This window comes from Sus scrofa, chromosome 6 (assembly GCF_000003025.6).
Source record: "Sus scrofa isolate TJ Tabasco breed Duroc chromosome 6, Sscrofa11.1, whole genome shotgun sequence".
NCBI classification, from domain to species: domain Eukaryota; kingdom Metazoa; phylum Chordata; class Mammalia; order Artiodactyla; family Suidae; genus Sus; species Sus scrofa.
The window spans coordinates 11,199,404-11,222,761 of record NC_010448.4 but is presented as its reverse complement, the minus strand read 5'-3'; the positions used below and the strand labels follow the sequence as shown (position 1 = coordinate 11,222,761).

Below are 23,358 nucleotides of genomic sequence, written 5' to 3'. Positions count from 1 at the left end.
AAACTTAAATATATTTACAAAGAAGCAAATAATGGTCTTAACATTACCCTCAGCTTGCCCAAACTTTACTCTTGGCTCTAGGCACCTGGCCTCTCTTTTCTAGAGTATGTAGGTTAAAAAACTTGTACCTGTACAATTATTTCCTGCCCCTTTGGAAGAGAAATCTATCAAGTCTCTTGGTGGAGTTCATACTGTGGCACAATCGGATTGGTGGAGTCTCTGCCATGTCAGGACACAGGTTCAATCCCCAGCCAGGCACAGTGGGTTCAGCATCCAGTGTTAACACAGGTGTGATGTAGGTTGTAACTGTGGCTCAGATCTGATCCCTGGCCCAGGAGCTCCACATGCTGTGGGGCAGCACCCCCAATAAATAAATAAAGTCTCTTGGCAGTTCTACAACCTCTCTCTTAGAATGAAAACATTAAGGGAAACAGACAGCATCTCTACATTCCACAGTTGCTATGAGACGGTAAGAGCCTAATTTTGATATGTGCTTTGTTCCTAGTTATAAAACAACCTCCTGTCCCAAAGATAAGCGTTTACTTTTCCTTTGGGTAAATCCGACTGAGAAACACAGATGACTTGAATGTTCCCTCCAACTCTAGCCCTTAACAATCCTCGTGCTCTGTGTTTTAGTGGAGTTGAACTCAGACTTAGTTCTGGTCTCTCTCTCATATTTGTAATAGCCTAGAATAAAGTCTTCCCTGACTGTTCAGTGTTGCTGCGAATTTTACTTTGGTGATATAAAGAGGCTCCTCTTTCTTAAATGTGATACCGAAGTTATTAATAATGGACCAGATTCTCAAACGAGGAGGTTTCCTTGATCATTTCAGATCTCTGTAGTCATTCAAAAATTGTATACCTACCTAAAAATGAACATGGCTTTTTTTATTTAAAAAAAAAATTGAAAGCACATTTTGCATGGAAGAACTAAATAGTAAATATAATCCTAAGCATTTAAATACCAAAGTTTTCAGTAAAAGGATAAACTAAGGGCAAGTCTGAGAGCTAAATACAGTGAATGTCAATTGTTACTCTGACTACTATCAAATTCATTGCTCTCTGGCACCACTTTCTTCTCACTCCACTGATCAAAACCTCTTGACTCAACACTGTGAACAAAGATTACAACCACAAAATCTTAGATATCCAAAAGTCCACCATAGTCTTAATTATTCTTTCCCCCCAAATTATAACATTCCAGGAAATGAAAGTGTCATTCTATTATTGTGTTGTTTGTGAATGTTTATTAGTGAATGCCTAGTACCAGTCTTAGATATTTTTTTTTTCCTCTTGGGTTAATCCAATTCCCCAGATAAATATTTAAATATTTTCTGTGTTGTGTTTAAACCTCAAAAAGTACGTATTTATGAATGACAGATTAGAATCACCCCCATATTGTTAGATAATGAAACGCAAATTGCATTTCAAGTTGGTGCCCTACTCACCTCCTATTAATCCTACTGGAGAGGTCAATGCCGACTGTTTGGGCCACAAGTGGAATGTCCATTTGTCTTGCTTTGAACTGGAAATTACTGTGCTAAAGAATGTCATTTTCTATGGCAATGCATTGCTACACATAGTAATGTCCCCACTGTTTAGTTATAACTTTCTGGAATCTGTCTACGTGGACAGAAACGTTGAGCTCGACCATGAGAGGCCCATGTTCATAGAATTTATACTTGCAGAACGATCCACTCAAGAGCTGGATGTAAGACTCAGGCTAGAATCAGTGCACTTCCTTCCCCGACACGTGAGTTACACGTGGAGTTCCCATGGTTGCTCAGCAGGTTAAGAACCTGACAGTCTCTGTGAGGATGGCCTTGCTCAGTGGGTTAAGGATCCAGCACGGCCACAAGCTGTGGCACAGGTTGCAGATGCAGCTTGGATCTGGTGTTGCTGTGGCTATGGCACAGGCCTGCAGCGGCAGGCAGCTCTGATGCAACCCCTAGCCTGGGATTGTCCATATGCCATAGGTGTGGCCATAAAAAGAAAAAAAAAAAAATAAGTTACATGGACTTAGTATATGTCAACTTCAGACACCAGCTACAAGAGGGGTCAAGGTATCCACAAACCCTAGAAAGCTTCACTGAGTTCAGTATCCAGAGTTTTTACTGGGGCTTTATGATATAAGCATGATTTATTAAATCATTAGACGCATAATTGATCTCATCTTCCCAGAGGTCAGGCTGGCCCAAAGTTCTAACCTTCTATTTAGGTGGTTGCTCTTTCTGGGACTAGCCCCCATCCTGAGGCTAACTTGGGGTCCACCATGAGTCACCTCACTAGCATAATAAGGACTTTCCTGTCACACAAGAAATTCCAAGTGTTGTGAAATTCCGTGCCTGGTATCAGAGACAAAGAACAGATACATTCTTTATTACACTGTCGATAACAGCTCTAAAAAATTGGGGATGTGTGAGAACTACAAAGGAGACCATTTAAGAATACATTCTGTGCAAATATGAATTCAAGTTCAGAACTTACTAATTTTCAAGAGGACGTAAAGAATTTTACATGACTGATGAGTGTACGAATTGGTACAATCACTTGAGAAAAAAATATCCGTCAATATCCACCAAACTAGAACATAATATATACCCCTGACTGAGCAAATCCCCTTCTAGGTAAAGACCTAATAAACGTGGCCACTGTCAGGAAAAACTGAAATATTCTGAAATGCACACCCACCTACAAAAACAATAACTGGTTTCTGTATAGTTCACCCCTTCCAGGTTTTCTAATTCAGGGTATTTGGGCTATTTCATAACTTTGCAAGTAGTAGGAAATGTATAGTACTATAAATTACTTTTTTATAGAGATGCTAATGAATTTAATCCTGTGCCATGCAATTGATTATTGTCCTGTAAATGTTGACTACTTTAGCATTTACTTATAAATTCACTTCAGCATTTCTGATTGCCTCTGTATAGGTGTTTGAATTCTCCTTCGACCCAATGGAACATTTTGCTGGCTTGCTAATGAATTAATGAGTTACATAAAAATCCATGGCCTGTGTTCTTTTCATATTTGTATAAAAGTTAGGATTTCGCTTTCTTTTAAAAATGGCTCATTTACCACTACCCCAAACAAAGGGCAAGATGAGGCACAGAAACATTATTTGCAGTCTGTATGAATAAGAAAGGGTTAAGGTGGGTCTGCAAATGTTTCCTCCTGCTTTTGGGGACGACTCAGGCAGTTCTGTCCTACTTTAAACATACTGCTGGAATTTAGTAGCTGGAAGATAAATGGAGGTCTTCTGGGGCTGCTGTATTCTGATTTCTTACCTAGGAAATCCTTTTAGTATGCTACACCTGGTGTGTCTGGATTGTATATTGTAAATAAACCTCCAGTGAGGATGTGCAGGGGATGAGAGTTATTACAGCAACCCTCTGAACCTAGAAGGCATCTTGGTGGAGAAAACAGGTGACCTATGGAGCTGCATCCAGAACAAGACAAACTAATGATGACTATGGCAGAGCATTTTATAAAAATTCTGCTGGGCTCTCACCTGAAACTCTTGGAGGTGTAACTCTGTGGTCACAGTATATTTGATTAACAATCCACAACCGATAAATGTGCAAGTAGTTTACAGCTCAATAAAGTTAGAGGTAAACCACACAATATCGATAATATAATTTATTGGACTTTAGACAGCCAGTCTTATACATAATTTAGCAATCTTATTTAGACATATTTAGACATTTCTTTATTGACTAACAATCTCCTTGTTCCTCAATTGTTCTTTTTCTTAAAACACATAAGGCTTGTTTCTTGTACCATATTACACCAAATATAAGAAAACTATATTGTATGATTATTTCATTTACCACTGAAAGAGAAAATATTATCAAATGAACTATAAGGTGTATTTTGATGTCAGAGAAATTAAGTTACATTTATGATAAGTGAAATATATATCTCTTTAATATTTCAAAGTTTTATTATAACTATATATATATTATTTCTAGAATGGGATTTTATATGATAATTTCTTTAAATAGTTTTTTTTTTTTTTTTTTTTTTGTCTTTTTAGGTCCACACCTGCAGCATATGGAGGTTCCCAGGCTAGGGGCTGAATGGGAGCTGCAGCTGCCGGCCTCCATCACAGCCACAGCAATGCCAGATCTTAGCCATGTCTGCGACCTACACCACAGGTCACGGCAACACCAGATCCTTAACCCACTGAGTGAGGCCAGGGATCGAACTCATGTCCTCATGGCTACTAGTCGGGTTGGTTAACCATGGAGCCATGATGGGAACTCCTAAATAGTTGATTTTTAATTTTAGTTTCAGGTGCATAAAACAGAGATTCAAAACTCTTATAGAATACACTCCATTTAAAGTTATTATAAAGTAACTATATTCTCAGTGCTGTACAATATATCCTTGTAGTTAAGCCCCTACTTAAACTTCTGCCCCCTACCTTGCCGCTTCCTCCTCCTCTCTCCCACTGGAAACCACTAGCTTGTTCTCATTATCTGGAAGTCTGTTTCTGTTTTGTTACATTCACATGTTTACTTTTCAGATGCTACATGTAACTGGTAACATACAGTATTTGTCTTTCTCTGACTTATTTCACTAAGCATAATACCCTCCAGGTCAATCTATGTTGTTTTAAATGGTAGAATCCTCTCCTTGTTCTAGGCTAATATTCCATTGTATGTATGTATGCATGTATGTATGTGTTAGTATACACACCCCACATCTTTGTTATCCTTTAAATTGTTAAGTGATACGAAGTTTGCTTCCATATCTTGGTAATTGTAAATAATATTTCCATAAACTTTAGGGTGCATGTGGAGTTGTCCTGGCTCAGCGGTTAACGAACCCAACTAGGATCCATGAGGATGCAGGTTTGATTCCTGGCCTCATTCAGTGGGTTAAGGATCTGCCATTGCCATGAGCTGTGGTGTAGGTTGCAGATGCAGCTCAGATCCCTTGTTGCTATGGCCGTGGAGTAGGCTGGTGGCTAGAGCTCCCATTGGACCCCTAGCCTGGGAACTTCCATGTGCCACAGGTGCGGCCCTAAAAACAAACAAAAACTTTAGGGTGCATGTATCTTTTTCTATTACTACTTTCACTTTTTTTTCTGGATATATATCCAGGAGTGGAATTGCTGGATTATATAGTAGTTCTACTTTTACTTTGCTGGGGAACCTCCATATTGTTTTTCGTATTGGCGGCAATAAATTTACATTACCACCAACAGTAGGAGGGTTCCCTTTTCTCCACATCCTCACCAACTTTTATTATTTGCAGACTTGATGATAGTAGCCATTCTGACAGGTGAGGTGATACATCATTGTGTTTTGATTTTGCATTTTTTTAATAACTAGCAATTTTATCATATTTTCATTTTGGAAAAACAATGTCTATTCAGGTCTTCTACCTATTTTTTAACTGAATCTTTTTTTTTTATATTGAGGTATTTACCAATTTAAAATATTAACTCCTTACTATTAATGATCACACGATTTCCAAATATTTTCTCCCATCTCATAATTTACCTTTTTGTTGATGGTTTCCTCTGCTATGCAAAAGCTTTTAAATTTAATGAGGTCCCATTTGTTTATTTTGTTTTTTCTTTGCCTGGAGAGATACATTCAAGAAAATATTGCTACAATTTATGTCAAAAGAGTGTTCTGCCTATGTTATCTTGGAGGAGTTTTATGGTTCCTGGTTTTACAGATCCATTTTGAGTTTACTTTTGTATGTGGTATTAGAGAATGTTCTAATTTCATTCTTTTACATGTACCTGTCCAGTTTTCCCAGCATGACTTATTGAGGAGACTGTCTTTTCTCCATTGTATATTCTTGCCTCTTATGTCATACAATAATTGACCATAAAGGTATGGGTTTATTTCTGGGTTTTCTATCCTGTTCTATTTATCTATATGTCTGTTTCTGGGCCAGTACCATAGTGTTTTGATGTCTGTAGCTTTGTAGTATATTCTGAAGTCAGGGAGCCTGATAGCTCCAGCTCTGTTGTTCTTTCTCAGGATTTCTTTGGCTAATCAGGTTTGTGTTTGCATACAAATTTTAGAATTATTTGTTCTAGTTCTGTGAAAAATGTCATTGGTATTTTGATAGAGTGTGCATGGAGTCTGTAGATTGCCTTGGATAGTATGGCCATCTTAACTCTATTAATTCTTCCAACCCAGGAACACGGTCTATCTTTCCATCTGTTTGTGTCATCTTCAATTTATTTCATCAGTGTCTTAGAGTTTTCTGAATATAGGTCTTTTACTACCTTAGTTAGATTTATTCCTAGGTATTTTACTCTTTTTCATTTAATGGTAAGTGAGAGCATCTTTTAATCTTCCTCCTAGCTTCATATATGGTTGATTTACTATCTTCACTATACATTTACCTTACCAGTGAGTTTTTCCCTGCCAGAATTTTCATGTTTCTTGCTGTGGTCTTTTCCTTTTCATATAGATAAGTCCCTTTAACCTTTTTTTTTATTTCCTTTTCTTTTTTCTTTTTAGGGCTACATCTGTGGCACATGGAAGTTACCAGGCTAGGGGTTGAATCAGATATAGCTGCTAGCCTATGCCACAGCAACACAGGATCAACCTACACCACGGATCACGGCAATCCTTAACCCACTAAGCAAGGCCAGGGATTTAACCCACATCCTTATGAATAACAGTTGGGTTTGTAACTTGCTGAGCCACTATGGGAACCCTCCCCCCAACATTTCTTATAAAGCTGGTTTGATGGTTCTGAACTCTTTTAGCTTTTGCTTGTGTGTACAACTTTTGATTTCTCCATCAACTCTAAGTGAAAGCTGTGTCAGGTAGAGTGTTCTTGGTTGCTGGTTTTTCCCTTTTGTCTCTTTAAATATATCATGCTACTCCCTTCTGGTCTGCAGAGTTTCTGGGAAAAGTCAGCTGATAGCCCTAGGGGAGATCTCTTGTATGCAACTTGTTGCTTTTCTCTTGCTACTTTTAATATTCTCTTTAATTTTTGCCATTTTAATTACAATGTATCTTGGTATGGACCTCTTTGAGTTAATCCTGTTTGGAACTCAGTGATTCCTGAACCTGGATATGTTTCCTTTCTCAGGGAAGTTTTCAGCTGCTGTGTCTCCAAATATGTTCTCTGCCCCTTTTTCTTATTCTTCTCCTCCTTGTATTCCAATAACATGAATTTTATTATGCTTAATGTTATTCCAGAGGTCTCTTCACCTGTCCTCATTTCTCTTTATTCTTTTTTTCTGTTCAGCTTCAGTGATTTCCACTATTCTGTCTCCCAGCTCACTGACTCATTCCTCTGCATTATTTAATCTCCTTTTGATTCCTTATGGTGTATTTTTTATTTCAGTTATTATATTCAACTATATTTTCTACCTCTTTAAGTTTTGCACTGTGACCATTCCTTCTTCTCCTGAGTTCTTTGAGCATCTTTATAATCACTGCCCTGAACTCTTCACCAGATAGATTGCTTCTCTCCACCTCCCTTTGTTCTTCTTAGGGGTTTTTTATCTTGTTCGTTTGGAACACATTCCTCTGTCACCTCATTTTGCCTAATTTTCTGTTTTTGTTTAAATGTATTAGGTAGGCCAGTTTTGTTTCATGATCTTGGAGGAGTGGACTAGGTAGGAAATGTCCTATGTGGCTCAGAAGGACCGCCCCTCTGATCATGAGAGCTTTATGCTTTAGGGGTGTCTCCTACATGGCAGGTGCCTCTGTTGTGGCAGACTGACTACTGTAGGTGGTCTGGTGGGCACAGCTGGTCCCTGGTCTAGTTGGCTTCTAGGTCTTGATTAGTGTGGAGGCCACTAGCTGATGGTTGGCAGGACTGGGTCACAAAGCACCTGGTTCATTGGTGGGTGGACTCAAGTCCCATGATCTAGGGCTGCACAGCCCTGGAGCTGATGCTGTCCTGTTGGTGATCAGGGCTGGTTCCTGACACAGCTGGCTGTGGGGTCTGTGGTGAGTGGAACTGGGTCCCAGGGTAGCTCTCTCAGGAGTTCAAGTTACCAGAGTTGGTGTTGGGCTTCTAGTCAGCTGGGCTGGGGTCCTCTGGTGGATAGGGCTCTGTCCCGGGGTGGATGTGAGCTCAGAGGTTCTTAAGGGAGCGTGCCTGCTGGTGGGTGAGACTGTGACCTGGCCTGGCTAGTTACTTGGCATGAGGTGTCATGGTACTGGAGCTGATAGGCTGGTGTATGGGACTGAGTCTCAGTGCTTGGGAGTTAGTTAGGAGGATTTTAAAACAGCACTTGCCAGCTCCAGTGTCCACATGGTTGAACAAAGTCCCCCAAATGGTTGCTGTCAGAGTCTGTGTCCACAGGGTGAGCTCTGATTACCTCTTTCCTTTCCAGAAAACTCTCCAAGATCAGCAGGTGGGGTCTGACCCAGGCTCCTTTCTAATTACTGCTTCTGCCCTGGGTCCCAGAGTCTGTGAGATTTTGTGTGTGCCCTCTGGGAATGGGCTATTTCCCACTGCCCTCTGGCTCTCCTAAAAATGAGCCCTAATGGCCTTCAAAGTCAAATGTTCTAGGGCTCATCTTCCTGGTGCAGGACCTTGGGGCTGGGGAGCTCAATGTGGGGCTTGGACTGTTGCTCTTTGGGGAGAACCCCTGCAGTAGCAATTATCCTCCCATTTCTGCATTGCCCATCCAGGCATGTGGGTCTTGACTATACTGTGACTCCACCCCTCCTACCTGCCTTTGTATCTTTAGTTGAAGAAGATCTTTACTGCTCAGTTCCTCCATAAATAGTTCTAATTTCACTGTGCCTGTAGCAGGAGGTGAGCTCATGGTGTTCTTACTCCACCATTTCTTTCTTGACTAACCAATCTCCTTGTTTCTCAATTAAGTGAGCTCTCTTGTAGTCTCAATGGTTCCTTCACTGATGACTTTAATAGAATTTTGAGAAGCATATGTTATACAGTGTTATCAGGAAAAAGGAAAAATTCTAATTTTAATTTGAATCTAATTTTAATCACTAAATGCAATAGTTCTTCAATTGAAAAGTTGAACAAGTCAAGATACATTCAAGTTCAATATTTATTCCAGTAATGCCCATAAAATAGGAATGTTCATGATTAAGGCCACTGTTGACTTTTTGTTGTTATTTATGGTCATAGCGAAAAGAAACATCTTTTTAATGCACCCACAGGATATGGAAATTGCTGGGCTAGGGACTGAATCCAGGCTGCAACTGTAAACTACACTACAGCTACAGCAACACTGGATCCTTGAATCAACTGCACTGGGGCAGAGATCAAATTGGTGCCACTGCAGTCTGGTTCTTAAAAGACTGTGTCATAGTAGGACCTCCAAGAAACATTTGTAGCTTAAAAAGGCTATACATATCCATTCCCTAGCTCCTACAGCAATTTCACTCTATGCCTTTGTGGGGGTAAACATATTAATGAATTTTTGTTTAGGAGGGATGGGAGAGTTAAAATGTTGAACTAAACTGCTCTTGAAGAATGATATAAAATCACTGATTTTTTTTTTTTTAAATCTCAGATTTTAGAAAAATTTCCTTGTTAGAGTATGGCCTCTGAATTATTTTTTAATACCTTGTAATAAAGAGTTCAATTTCCAGTCCTACTTGTTAGGAGCTTGGAAGTCTTTACTTTGTTTTAACAGTAAGTTAAGAAAAATGAACAAACCAAAAAAAAAAAAAAAAATCAATAACTCACCTTAGATCTGTCTGAGAGGTGAAGTCACAGAGCAAAATGCTGCACCAAAATTGAAGATACATGTAAATAGAAAATCACAACTTAACAGAATAGAAATCCACAAAAATAAACCTATGCTGGAACCAGCTCTGGATACGTTTTACCTAGTACCTCATGCCTGGATATGAAGAAAAAATTTCAAGGAATACTAAAAGGTAAAAAACACTGTTTGAAGAAACAGAGCAAGCAATAGAACCAGACCAGGTGTATCAGAGATGTTAGAGTCATCAGATGGGGAATTCCAAAGAACAGTGATTCATATGCTAAGGGTGTTAATGGATAGAAGAGAAAGCATGCAAAAACAGGTGGACGATGTAAGCAGAGAGATGGAAATTCAAAGAAAGAATCAAAAAGATGCGGAAGACCAGTAACTACTAGAAATGAAGAATGTCTTCTATGGGATCATTATCAGACTGGACAAAACTGAGTAAAGAGCCTCTGAACTTGGACAGACGCTTCCAAAACTTAAAAGCCAAGAGGAAAAATAAACAACAAAGAAAAAGAAGCGATACACAGAAATGCAAAAGTTTTAACATATGCATAATGGGAACACTAGAAGATGTAAGATAGGAACAGAGGAAGTTTTTGAATCAATAATGCCTGAAATTTTCCATAAATTATTGTCATACACCAAACCACAGATTCAGGAAGTTCAGGGGACACCAAGAAGGATACATGTAAAAAAAAATTTTTACACCAAGGCAGAACACCTACAAACTTCAGATAATCTAATATAAAGAAAAATCTTGTAAAAAAGGCCATCTGGAGAAGACGAAAAAGAAAAAATTATATCAAGCTTCTTAGAAACTACACAAGTAAGAGGAGAGGGAGTGAAATAGTAAGATGGTGAAAGAAAACGTAACCAACACCCTAGAATTCTATTCCCTGTGAAACGATCCTTCAAAGGAGAGTAAGAAATACTTTCCCAGACAAACAGAAACGGAGTGAATTCGTTGCCATTATACCTGCTTTGTAAGAAATGGTAAAGGATGCTCTACAGAGAAAAGTAAAAAATCAGATCAGAAAGGAAAAGCATCAGAGGAGGAATCATTGATGGCAAAATGAAAACTTGATTTTCCTAAATCAATTTACGGTAAAAGGTAATGTGTTCAAAATAATGCCAACAATGTATTTGACGATATATGCTTATATGCATATGTTGTGTATAGTTATGTATAAATGAAATGAATTATATCACCAAGACAAAGGAAAGGGAGGAAGAATTAAGGTTATTTTGTCATTATAAGGTACACTACTTGTGAAGTGCATAGAGTTATCTGAAAGTGGAAATGGGTTTTGTAAATGTATATTGGAAACTCAAAGGCACCCTCTAAAGTTAAAAAAAGAAGTAGTATAACTGAAAAGATGAAATGATATAAAATTCTCAGTTGAAACCACAGAAGAAAGAGAAAGAATGGAAGCCCCAAACAGGAACACAGTATAGGATAACACATAGAAAAGAGTAACAAATACAGTACATGTTATCCAACTATCTCATAATGACTTTAAATGTCAATGGTCTAAACACATTCTTCAAAAGACAAACTGTCAGACTGGGTCAAAAAACAAGATTTGACTATATGTTGTCTGTAAGAAACCCATTTTAATATAAATTAGATTATATGCAGGGGAAAAGTAAGTGGATAGAGAAAGTTATACTAATCAAAAGAAGGCAGGAGTAGCTATATTAATTTCAGGCAGAGCATACTTCAAAGCGAGGGAAGTGATGGGGACGAAGTGATATCACATGATGAAGAAGATAGCAATTTTCCATGTGTATGCGCCCACAACAGAACATCAAACTACGTGAGGCAAAAATGGATAGAGCTGCAAGGAAAAAGAGATGAATCTACGGTTAGAGTTGGAGACTTCGGCACTCCTGTCTCAGACACGGACAGATCCAGCAGGCGGAAGATGAGTAAGGACATCGTAAACTCCACACAACATCCAGCAAATGGTTGGAATGTAGTCTACAGAGGACTTCATCCAACTCTAGATTTCACATTCTTCTCAAGCTCACAGGGAACGTGCACCAAGACTGACCTCATTCTGGGCCAGAACACACCTTCACAAATGCGCAAGATCAGAAGCCATGCCATATCTGCTCTCTGCACAAGATGGAATTAAATGAGAAATCAGTAACAGATAGCTGGAAAACTCCAAATACTTGGAGATTAAAAAAGAAACTTCTCAAATGGTCAAAGAAGAAATCACAGGAGCAAGTAAAACTGAATGAAATGAAAATGAAACACACTTTATCCAAATGTGTGGGATACGTGAAAGCTAGAGGGAATTTGAGTCTTTCTGTGAATGGGACACCAACCAGACCTGTAGTTGTTCTCCTTCCACTGGATCGTCTTTCATTTTCTTTGACTTTGGGGCCAGATGTATGTTTAGCTCGGTAACAGAGGGCACCAGCTGCTTCTGCAAGACACATACAGCCCTGAAGTTGAGAACAAGGCTAATGCACATGACCTAGTCCCACAGCTTCCAGCTCATGTCTGCGGGTTCCATCTTGTCCACAGTCACCCCATGTTATATCTATCTTCCTTCTTGAACTTCCTGCCCTGTTGACTTAAAATCTAGAATCAGATACAAAAACTTAAAGGCACTGCTTATCTAGCTCCCACAACTGGATAAGGTCAGATTCCTATGATCCATTGATGGATACTCTATAGAAATAACTTCATGCATATGCTGAAAGACTAGATACTTCCTTCTGACATAAGGAACAATCCAAGATGTTCAGTCTTAAAATTTCTACTCAGCATTATTCTGGAGCTTCCAGCTAAAGAAATAATGTCTAGATAGAGATAAAAGGCATTCAGTTAGAAGTAAAGTAGTAAAATTGTCTTTACAAATGGTATGATCATCTTATGTAGAAATTTCTAAAGAATTTTGATAAAAAGCTACTGGGAAAAAAGTGACTTGAGCAAGTGTCTAGGAGGCAAACCAAACAGAAAAGAATACATTAAATACACATGACTCCTTTGAACTCCAGAAAATAATGATCTAACCTCTCCTGACAGCAGCCTAGTGGTTGCCTGAAGCTGGACTTTGGTATAGTTTTGACTGGAAAGGGTCTCAAGGGAATTTAGATGATGAAATGTTCTGTATCTTGAGAGGTTGGTACTTAAATTAGTGCATTTTTTTTTTTTTTGGCCTTTTTCAGGGCCACACCTGTGGCACGTGGAAGTTCCAAGACTAGGGGTCAAATCAGAGCTGCAGCTTCTGGCCTACCCCATAGACAAAGCAACACCAGATCTGAGCTGCGTCTGTGACCTATACCACAGTTCATGGCAATGCCGGATCCTTAACCCACTGAGTGAGGCCAAGGATCAAACCCACATCCTCATGGATACTAATTGGGTTCATTATTGCTGAATCACCACAGGAACTCCCAAGCGTATCCATTTTTCCATTCGTGAACATCTATTCTTAAAAATGGATGTATGTACTTATTTAAATTATATTCAAATGCACCTCAGAAGATTTTAAAAAGTCAACACATGTCAAAATCCAATTTTAAGACTTTCGACAAACCCCAACCACTTTATAACCACGTTCAAGACTATCCACTCACAATTACACAGATTCCTTGAAAATTTAGTGATTGGAGTGATGATAACTTAATCATTTGTTTGGGGGCAAAGAACAATATTTGGAAAATGACGGTTGAACTATATGATCTCCATATACCTTAGGATGTCATTGAGAAATAATATGTGTAGGACTATGAATGGAATGTTCTGTGATGATATAAATATTCTTTATCTACACTGCCAATCTAACAGCCACAAGCTACATGCACCTTGAAAGGTGGCTGCTGTACTGAAAAGCTGAATATTTAGTATTATTTAATTTTAAATTAATAGAAATTTAAATAGCTATATATATGCTGCTAGGGGCTACTCTATTTGACAGCCTAAAATAAAGCCTTTTCACCTGAATCTACTATTCTATGAGTCTACAGCTATACCAGTAATTAAAAAAAAAAGTCGTCTCTTAAAATAAGTAACCCCAAAGTTTCATTATAGGCAGCTCGAGGTAAAAGTATGTAATGCACTGTGACAGAAGATATATTGTAACTGCAGAGAGAGACTGAAAATATACCTAAAATAAGGTTTTTAATTGGTATACAACCTGCTGGTTGGATCAATTTCACCAAGGGTAGCCTGTGAAAGATGAAAAAACTACTTGGATGCATTTGAAATGGTATCACTGCAAGTAAACAAGAACAATGGTATGGGCTTATTCTCAAAAATATATATACAAAGTAACTTGATGTATACATTCTTTTTTCTCACATTATCATGTTCCATTATATGAGAAAAAAGAATGTACACATGTATGTGTAACTGGGTCATCAAGCTGTACAGTAGGAAAAAAATAATGTATTGGGGAAATTAAAAATATATATACAATTTAAAAATTAAAACAAAAAAAAATAATTTGAATTCAGAGGATACCAGGCATTGAGCCTAGTGGCATTTTGGACAGTTCCCCTGCACCTGCTCATTCCTAGAAGATCGCTCATGAAGATCCTCCACCACCACCACCCCAACACACAAATTTGCTCCTTTTATAAAATGTTTCAAGATGTGGACAGTGTTCTTAAAAGTAATTGCTTTCTTTGTCTGACTTACGTAGTATGATAATCTCTTCAGTCTACCTATGGTGCTGCAAATGTCATTATTTCATTCTTTTTTATGGCTAAGTAATATTCCAGTAATATTTTTTTAAATTAGTTTTCATCTTTTACAGATACATATCCAGGAGTGGGATTGCTGGATCATAGGGTAGCTCTTTTTGTTCAGTTAAGGAAACTTGACACTGTTTTCCATTGTGGCTGTATCACTTTACACTACAACCAAGAGTGTAAGAGGGTTCCCTTTTCTCCACACCTATCCAGCATTTATTATTTGTAGACTTTTTGTTGATGTTATTCGAATTGGTGTGAAGTGATACTTCATGGTGATTTTTATTTGCATTCTCCAATAATTTGTCATGTTGAGCATTTTTTTTTTGTGCTTGTGGCCATCCATGTATCTTCTTTGGAGAAATGTCTATTTAAGTCTCTGCCTATTTTTTGATTGGATTGTTTGCTTTTTTTTTGATACTGAGTTGTATGAGCTATTACTATATTTGAGAAATTAACTCCTTGTAGGTCACATCATTTGCAAATATTTTTCTCCCATGCCTTAAGTTATTGGTTTGGTTTTGTTGATGGTTTCCTTTGCAGAAGTTTTTGCTTAGGTCTCATGTATTTTGCTTTTATTTCTTTTATGTGGAATCTAAAAAATTTAGAGTTACCAAAGGGAGTTGGGGGAGGGACAAATTAGGATATGGAATTAACAAATACATACTAATACATATACAATAAATAAGTAACAAGGATTTACTGTATAACAAGGGAACAATGTTCAATATCTTATAATAACGTATAACAGAAAATATTCTGCAAAAAATATGTGACTGAATTACTTTGCTGTATACCTGAAACTAATACAGCAGTGAAAATCTACTATACTTCTATTTTTTAAAAAAAAAAAAAGTAATTGCTAATTTTCAAATAGCCCCATCCTGGGAAACAGTATTCTGCCTTTTTTTTCCTGAATGTGTGAAATCAAGACCTCATTAATACAAATAATCAACTGACCTACCTTTAATACATCTATAAATCTTCACTGTGTAGAGAGAGCAGAGATAACACAGGAGTCTGTGGAATAACCTGCAGTGTTTCGCTATCATTTCTGATCTGATTCAATCCTAAGACATGTCTGTCATAGATCACAGGGTAAGTTGCAATCCAGTTCTTAGCACTAACCTAAGTCTGAACTGAAAGGATTTGTTCCTCTGGAGGAAAAGAGAGGTTCTGTGAATAAAACTGTAGTTAACTATGTATGTTAAGATGGTCCAAGGAACACAATTTGGGAAAAAAAAATCATAGCAAGTGCCATCTGTTTTCAGTGTGGATTACAATAGCCATCCTGGTAGGCTTACAGAAGATGTTTCTTCATATATATTTCATCAGAATTGACTCCAATATAATAATCTTGTTAAGCATTGTGTCACTGAAAATTGTATCTTATTCTTTGTATGCATATGAGCTTTTGTGTATAACATAATACATCCTGCATTAAAACAGCAGATTAGGTATTATTTGTGACTTTATTGATGAGAAGATTCTATGCATAGTTAATTGATTGCAGTTTCCTCTTGAGGGAAAATATCCAAGGAAAGAGAGAAACTAAACAAATACCCTTATCCCTCAGGGGCTTCTCCTAATTTCTGATTGACTGACTAGATGCTTGGCTGAGTCAGTTGATCTTTCTAAGTCTCATTTTAATATCAAAAGAGGGAAAGAAGACAAATTATTTATATAATTTCATTAAAAAAAAACCTCAGGTGATTTCTAGAAATATGTATTCTTATATATCCTCAAAAGAATACATATCAATATATATTACATATTATAGTATGTATCTCTTACATTTAAGATAAAAAATAAATGATTAGAAGAAAATATTCATACATATGGAAACTAAAGGCAAGGCTGAGGAAGACTGGGTAGGTTAGTTTTTAAAAAGCTTTTTAGTTCTAGTATTCTGGGATTCACTATTTGAAAATGAGTATATAATTTATTTTACTTGAGTTTTTACAGGCTCTCTCTTTCTATGCTTTACCAATATAATGCCACCAGATAAATGGGATGTAAAAATGCATGTTTAGAAGAAATTATAATCTGAATTTATTTAAATTAGAATATATTTTACAAGAATTGTTTTCAGGACTTGAGGAAAATTAATAAAACCATAATATTTAGGAATTTATTTCGTATCTCTGAATATTAAATAAGTTCACTCTGTACTGGTAATAAATCTATATGCACCTTTCAGTTCTGTATTTGATTAATATGTATTTTAATGAGTCTACACTGCTTCATAATTATTCTGTTTTGGTAAAAAATTACTCTTTTAAATCAGATTTAAAAAGTAAGGTCGGAATCACTGTCCAGGCTTCTTCCTTCATTATATTAACTATTCATTTTGGAAATAGTTTTCTAAGTATACTTAAGTTACATAAACATTTAAAAGTTTACTGCTTAATTATTTTTATTTGGAGGAAATAAACTCATTGACATTCTTTACGTATTTTTGAGCCCCTCTTCATGACATTACATTAGAATGGGAGTGATAAAAATAGGACTCATCCCTTTTGCATTTCTGGTAGTTAAGATGGTGGCTGCCTGGAGCGTGTGCTGAGAATATTAAGATCATCCCACATATCTAGACAGAGGGACATGAGTGATTTTGCCATGTTTACTCTGGTGCTGGATGGTGAAATTTTAGCTTTTAGATGACTCTCAATTTTCTTCCCCCTGCTTTACTGGTCCCCAAGTACCATATTAGCTGCTCCATGGTTTTCTTTGTATTGATATTTTGTTAGAATTAGATATTCCATGATTAAACAATGAGATTAACCATGCACTTCCATGAATTTTTTTTTAAATTTTCATTAAAAAAAAGAGGATAAATTTGGAACAACTTAGGTTTTTCTACATCCTATTTCAGTAATGATTATAAAATGTATAATGTGTATATTTATGTATGTAAATATATATACACATATATAGTAGATATGTATTTGTAAAATATACTCTAATTTGACACTGGATAGTAAGGATTTACTTTCTTAGGCTGACACAGAGAAAGCATACAATTCAGTGTTAGCAGCTCACTGCAGTTTCCTATATGCTAGGCACTGTACCAAGTGATTCACATATAAAACCTATAACATTTAACTTTCATAAAGGCATTTTAGAGATTCTGAAAAAAAAAATACACAGAAATTACTCTACTTTAGCAAGGCAAGAAACACATCAGCGCGCGCACACACACACAGAGCCAAAAGATCCAGCTACTTGTACTCTGGGTAATTATCCTATGATTTTCCCCTACCACCTCCAGTGTAGCACAACTAAAAGTAATTAGAAAATAGATTTAGAAATTTAGCCTTGGGAATTTTGAGCAGGCAGATTTCCATGACTGGGAGAAATCAATCTTATTTGAAAAAGCAGAGTCGGTTGAAAAATAGTTGTTAGAAAAAGAATATATAGAATGTCCAAAAGAGGTATGAATTTTTACAGGGAGGAAAATGTGCTCTAGTTATAAAACTATTTTATGTACATGTGCTTTTGATAATACAAATATCAGACTAACGGCAGTTAAATCTACTGAAACACAGAATCATGTAATTTTTTGGAGGTTTCCATTATTTAATTTTTTTTAAGTTTTATTGACGTACAGCTGATTCCCAAGGTTGCGATAATTTCTGCTGTACATGGTGTTTGTTTTGTTTTTTTACTAAGGAAACAAAACTGGTATGTGGTTTTAGGAAATTTAGCTATTTTAAGTCTTGTTCACAAAACAGGAGATTCTATAGGGTCTTCCCAGATCTGTTGGTGTAGAGATTATTTAGTGAGTTTTGATAGTTAATTTATGGATCAAATCCTCAATTAGGTAAAGGACAAAGTGAAACTCTACTATCGTCAGTAAAATATATGTAAACTGAAGTAGGCAAGCTTCCTTTATCTCCAACCTATCCTCTATTCCAGGGATGCCCCACAGAACCTTAGAGTTCCCAATATGGTTTGAAATGCCCCCACCCCCACCACTGGCCATCTTGATTGGTGAGTAGTCACCCAAAGAGGTTACTTCTAGAACTAGAATTCATGCAGTGTCCCTACTAGAGATGACCCTGTGGTACATGGAGGGAAAATGGTAGGAATGCCACAAATTGCTAAAGGAAACACCAGCAGTTGACTTCTGGAAACCTGCTCCATCATGGGCATAACAGGAGAACTTTACCCCAAGTACAGGAAAAGCTATGGAGAACATGAGCAAGACGGAGGCCAGAAGTTATCAATGACTGTATCCTTGAAGCAGAACAAGGAGCCATTGTCTTCTAGGATGCTGCAAAGAATGTTTCCAAGAGGAAGGGATGGGTAGGTAACAGAAACAAAAAGAGGAAGAAGAATTAAAATACGCTAAATCAAAAAAAAAAAAAAAAAAACTCTGGTTCTTTTATGGAAAGGCTTACAACTACTAGATAACTATGGTACATAGAAGAGATTCAAATATAGTAAAAGGACAGTGCTTCTTCCTGGAAAGGCATATTAAATACCAAAAAGACATAAATGTCCTACTGAAATTATGTCATTCCAGCCAGACCATGCTTCAGAACAAACTATATTTTCATCCTGATCAGTTAATGGGTACATGGGTATGCCTTAAAAAAAAATGCTTGGAAAGATGCATACCAAATATTAAGGGCAATTTATATTTAAGACTGGAATTGAGGATTGTGGAAGACTCATGAACTAGTATTTAACACACTCCAGGTCCTGCTTGATTTTTTAAAAACTATAAAGCAAAATCAAGAGTAGGAGAAGCTTGAATATAACCAATACCACCTTCTTCTTGGTTAGACTGACTTCATTGATGACATGGCAGCTGATTTTTTTTATAAGAATGATGGACAGTAAACAAACAAAACCCACAAGGCTTGCAAATTCCCGCTGACAGAATGTAAACAAAATCTATGCAGAGCAAAGATGAAATCATGCCTCAATTCCCCCCATTTATTTTGCAAACTATCAGATGATCAGATGCTTTCATTACACTCTGGTTCTCTCAAAGAGGAACAAGGATGCATTCCACTAATACTAACTTACCGGAGAAAATTTAAGCCGCTCATCTTCAAAAGCCTTGCTATGTAGTTTCCTCCATGTGTTTGAGTATGATAGGTGGGAGGGTATTTTTTTCCCTTTGTATCACCATATATTAAACATTGTCAGTCTTCGGTGTTGCATTTCTTTCTTTCCCATTTTGTTCCTTATTAACAGCCTTCAGGGGTAAAATCTCCCGAAGATGACCATGTCAGTTGCTAACCAGCTGACCTTATAATGTGGATTATCCTGGTGGCCACAACAGAGTATCAAGGGGTGTCTTTACACTGGAAAATGGAGGCTGACAGTAGGTAAAAGGGATGCAGTGTGATGGAAGAAGGACTCTACTTACAGTTGCTGGCTGTGAAGATGGAAGCGGCTAGGAACCAAGGACTGTGGGTGGTGTCTAGCCTGGAAAAGACAAGAGGATGCATTCTCCCCTAGAGCCTCAAGAAGGAAAGAACACAACCCTGCCAACACAGTGACTTTGTTTACGGAGACCCATTTCAGATTTCTGACTTCCGCAAATTTAAAACAATACATTTACATTGCTTTAAGCCCCAGATTGTGTCGTAATTTGTGATGCCAGTGATAGAAAACTAATCTACCAACTAAGAAAACATAGCCTGCCAGTTGCCTCCTAATTTAATCTTCCCTGGAACCTCCCAGCCAGCCAGGCTGGTTTGGGTCCCTCCTCTGAACTCTCAAACCTGCACCTTCACCCTGTGTTGGTTTGTTTTAATGCAGTCGTTACTAGTCAGGGGCTCCATCCTTGAACTTGAACCTCTGAGAAGACTGTACACCTAGTTCAGAGACGGTGAAAAATGCATTGAATAGGAATATTGGTTACTGTGTGCAAATACTCATTTTTTTATCATACCTGATTGACAAAGTTGTCCCAATTTCTGCTGTAAAGTAACTTTCAGTCATACCACATAATCATTTTTAATAACATAATTTTACTACAGGGCACATCCAGAGATCTCCCCGTAGAGTATTCTAGTAGCTAATGTGTGTTGATCAAGTTTTAGATTTTGCCGTGTTATCTAGATTAATTTCATGTATTTCAAACAACCTTGTGATGTAGGTACTACTATTAGTATCATCTTCATGCCTGATTTATTTATTAGGAAACATAAGCACTGAGAACTGGCTGACAAACTCCAGGAGGCTTTTTGCCATCTTGCTTTCAATTTTGGAGGTCTGCCTCTTGGGCTTTAGTTCTTAATCAACACAATGTGACAGCTCCTTCAATATGTCCATATGAAGAAAGTCTACCCCCATTAATCACCTGTGAGGCTAGAAGATGAGATTTCAGGTTATCATGCCCAGAATGGTGGGTCCAGCCAGGGGTGTAGATAAAAGATGAAATCACGTTACTGCCAAGTAGGGAGACTTCAGGATGTGTAGAGCCCAGGATTTTATGATAGTTTTCTTCCTGCAAGAGATAATTGGATTCATTTTGTAGGAATCCAAACTCACAGTCTTAGGCAGATACTTAGATAACCTCTGAGAGATGGTGACTTGTTCCTGGTTCTCATACTGGCTTCAGAGTCTCAAAAACATGAGGATTCACACAGAGGTGACGGTGGATTTTGGAATGTTCCACCTACTGGCTTTAGGGGCTGGGGTTGGGGGAGACACCCTTCACCTGGTGAGAATACTGGCTGCAGGCAGATCACAGAACATGCTTCATGGGAGATGGACTCCCCAGCCTCAAGCCCAGATCCCATTTTACTTTTTACTTGTATGAGAATACTTTGCCCCAATAAAAGTGTGTTAATTGACAATTGGCTTCTCTTTTGCTCACTTCATACTTAGCAGTCTACCAAGGGACAAGAGGGGCAAAAAGATTTCTCTAAGCCTGAGGAAAATTCTTACCTTTCTTGACCCTAGACTTAGCCATACGTTCTACCATCTTCATACTCATTGATTTACAGTTTCTAAATTCAGTGTTTAATGATAACATTTTTTTATTCAATGGTTGGAAAGAGAGCCTTCTAATATTTTCTAGATAAAATAATCTGAACTAGTCAGAAGGCAAAGAGACTATTTTATCTATTTTCTGGATAAAATATCTGAACTACTCCAAGGAAAATTAAGCAGTAATGATACACTGAATAGGCTGTTAGGCAAGGAAGATGATTATTAAGTATGTCATATACCAAAATAAAACTATCCTGGTGAGAACAACAATGCTATCCATGCTGTGAAATCTACTTAATTTCCCTTAGAAAAGTGAACCTTTGAAAAAATTTGCCTGATAGATGGTGAAAAATAAAAACAAAGCCCAAAGTAGCCACAAAGGTTATAAACTTCCCACATTGCTTTTCCTTCAGAGATACTCCACCACTGACTATACATTCTCCGAAGACAAACTCATAGATGACGACGCAAAAACTGGAGTGAAGCTTGTCATAGTTCACTCAACGTGGACAGCAAAGAACTCTTCGAATATCATAAGCCAAAGTTACACAGAAAAGGAAATTTTTTTTCCCCAAAAAGCAGAGTACAGCATCTTATAATGCATCAAACTACAGAATGTATTCATATTCAATAAGCCTGGTTGTGTTTTTATGATTAAAGATAATATAAGGCTTTGTGTGAACGGCACTCTGGATGTATTTGAAGAAAATTAATGTTTCATGGTTTGAAAGCAGATAATTTAAGGACATGTTTTTCAAAAGTTTTTCTTAGAGAATTCAAATTTTATGTTACAAAAAATACTATTTATGCAGGTAGAAAAAGTTCCAAATTTTGCTTTGAATTTGGCAATTTAATGTCAATTGTCTTTTTGCTCTCATCTCCCCACTTCTCTCAAGAGGAAAAAGAAGACTTATCTATAATTGCATCATAATCAGTTAAAACATACTGAAAGGAATAAAGGAGCATGTTCTGAGTCCTAGAGTCCTGACGTTTTCAGCCCCTAGAGAGAGGAATAACTGTGACAAAAAAGGCAAGTTTGAAAGTTTAGCTAACATTCTGTAAGTTATCTTTTTGTTTTCTTTTTGGGTTCCTTTGCTGTGCAAAAGCTTGTCAGTTTGATTGGGTCTCAATGCTTTATTTTTGCTTTTATTTCTGTTGCTTTGAGAGACTGACCTGAGAAAACATTTGTAACGTTGATGTCAGAGAATGTTTTGCCTATGTTCTCTTCCAGGAGTTTAATGGTGTCTTGTCTTAGGTTTAAGTCTTTAAGCCATTTTGAGTTTATTTTTGTGCCTATTTCAAATGATGCAACTGACAAGGGCATAATCTCTAAAATATACAAACAACTTATACAACTCAACAGCAAAAAAAGCCAACAACCCAATTGAAACATGGGCAAAAGACCTGAATAGACATTTCTCCAAGGAAGATACACAGATGGCCAACAAGTACATGACAAAATGCTGAACATCGCTGATTATTAGAGAAATGCAAATCAAAACTACCATGAGATACCACCTCACACCAGTCACAATGGCCATCATTAATAAGTCCACAAATAACAAGTGCTCGAGGGGGTGTGGAGAAAAAAGAACCCTCTTGCACTGTTGGTGGGAATTTAAGGTGGTACAACCACTATGGAGAACAGTACGGATGTACCTTAGAAATCAATACATAAAACTACCATATGATCCAGCAATCCCACGCTTGGGCATATATCCAGACAAAGCTTTCCTTAAAAAAGACACATGCACCCGCATGTTCACTGCAGCACTATTCACAATAACTAAGACATGGAAACAACCCAAATGTCCATTGACAGATGATTGCATTAGGAAAATGTGGTGTATATATACACAATGGAATAGTACTCAGCCTTACAAAAGAATAAAATAATGCCATTTGCAGCAACATGGATGGACCTAGAGACTCTCATCTTGAGTGAAGTAAGTCAGAAAGAGAAAGACAAATGCCATATGGTATCACCTATATCTGGAATCTAA

The 23,358-nt window shown here is 37.3% G+C and overlaps 1 long non-coding RNA gene across 1 annotated transcript in view; it reads right to left on the bottom strand.

Annotated features, from left to right (window-relative positions):
* The window catches only part of LOC110261267, a 213,980-nt gene continuing 197,294 nt past the window's right edge, over positions 6,673-23,358 (bottom strand). The window contains exons 3-5 of the long non-coding RNA XR_002345303.1: positions 20,721-20,867; positions 19,782-19,840; positions 6,673-12,123 (exon numbers count right to left, since the gene is read on the bottom strand). This is a non-coding gene — a long non-coding RNA (uncharacterized LOC110261267). The remainder of the gene's footprint in view (positions 12,124-19,781; positions 19,841-20,720; positions 20,868-23,358) is intronic.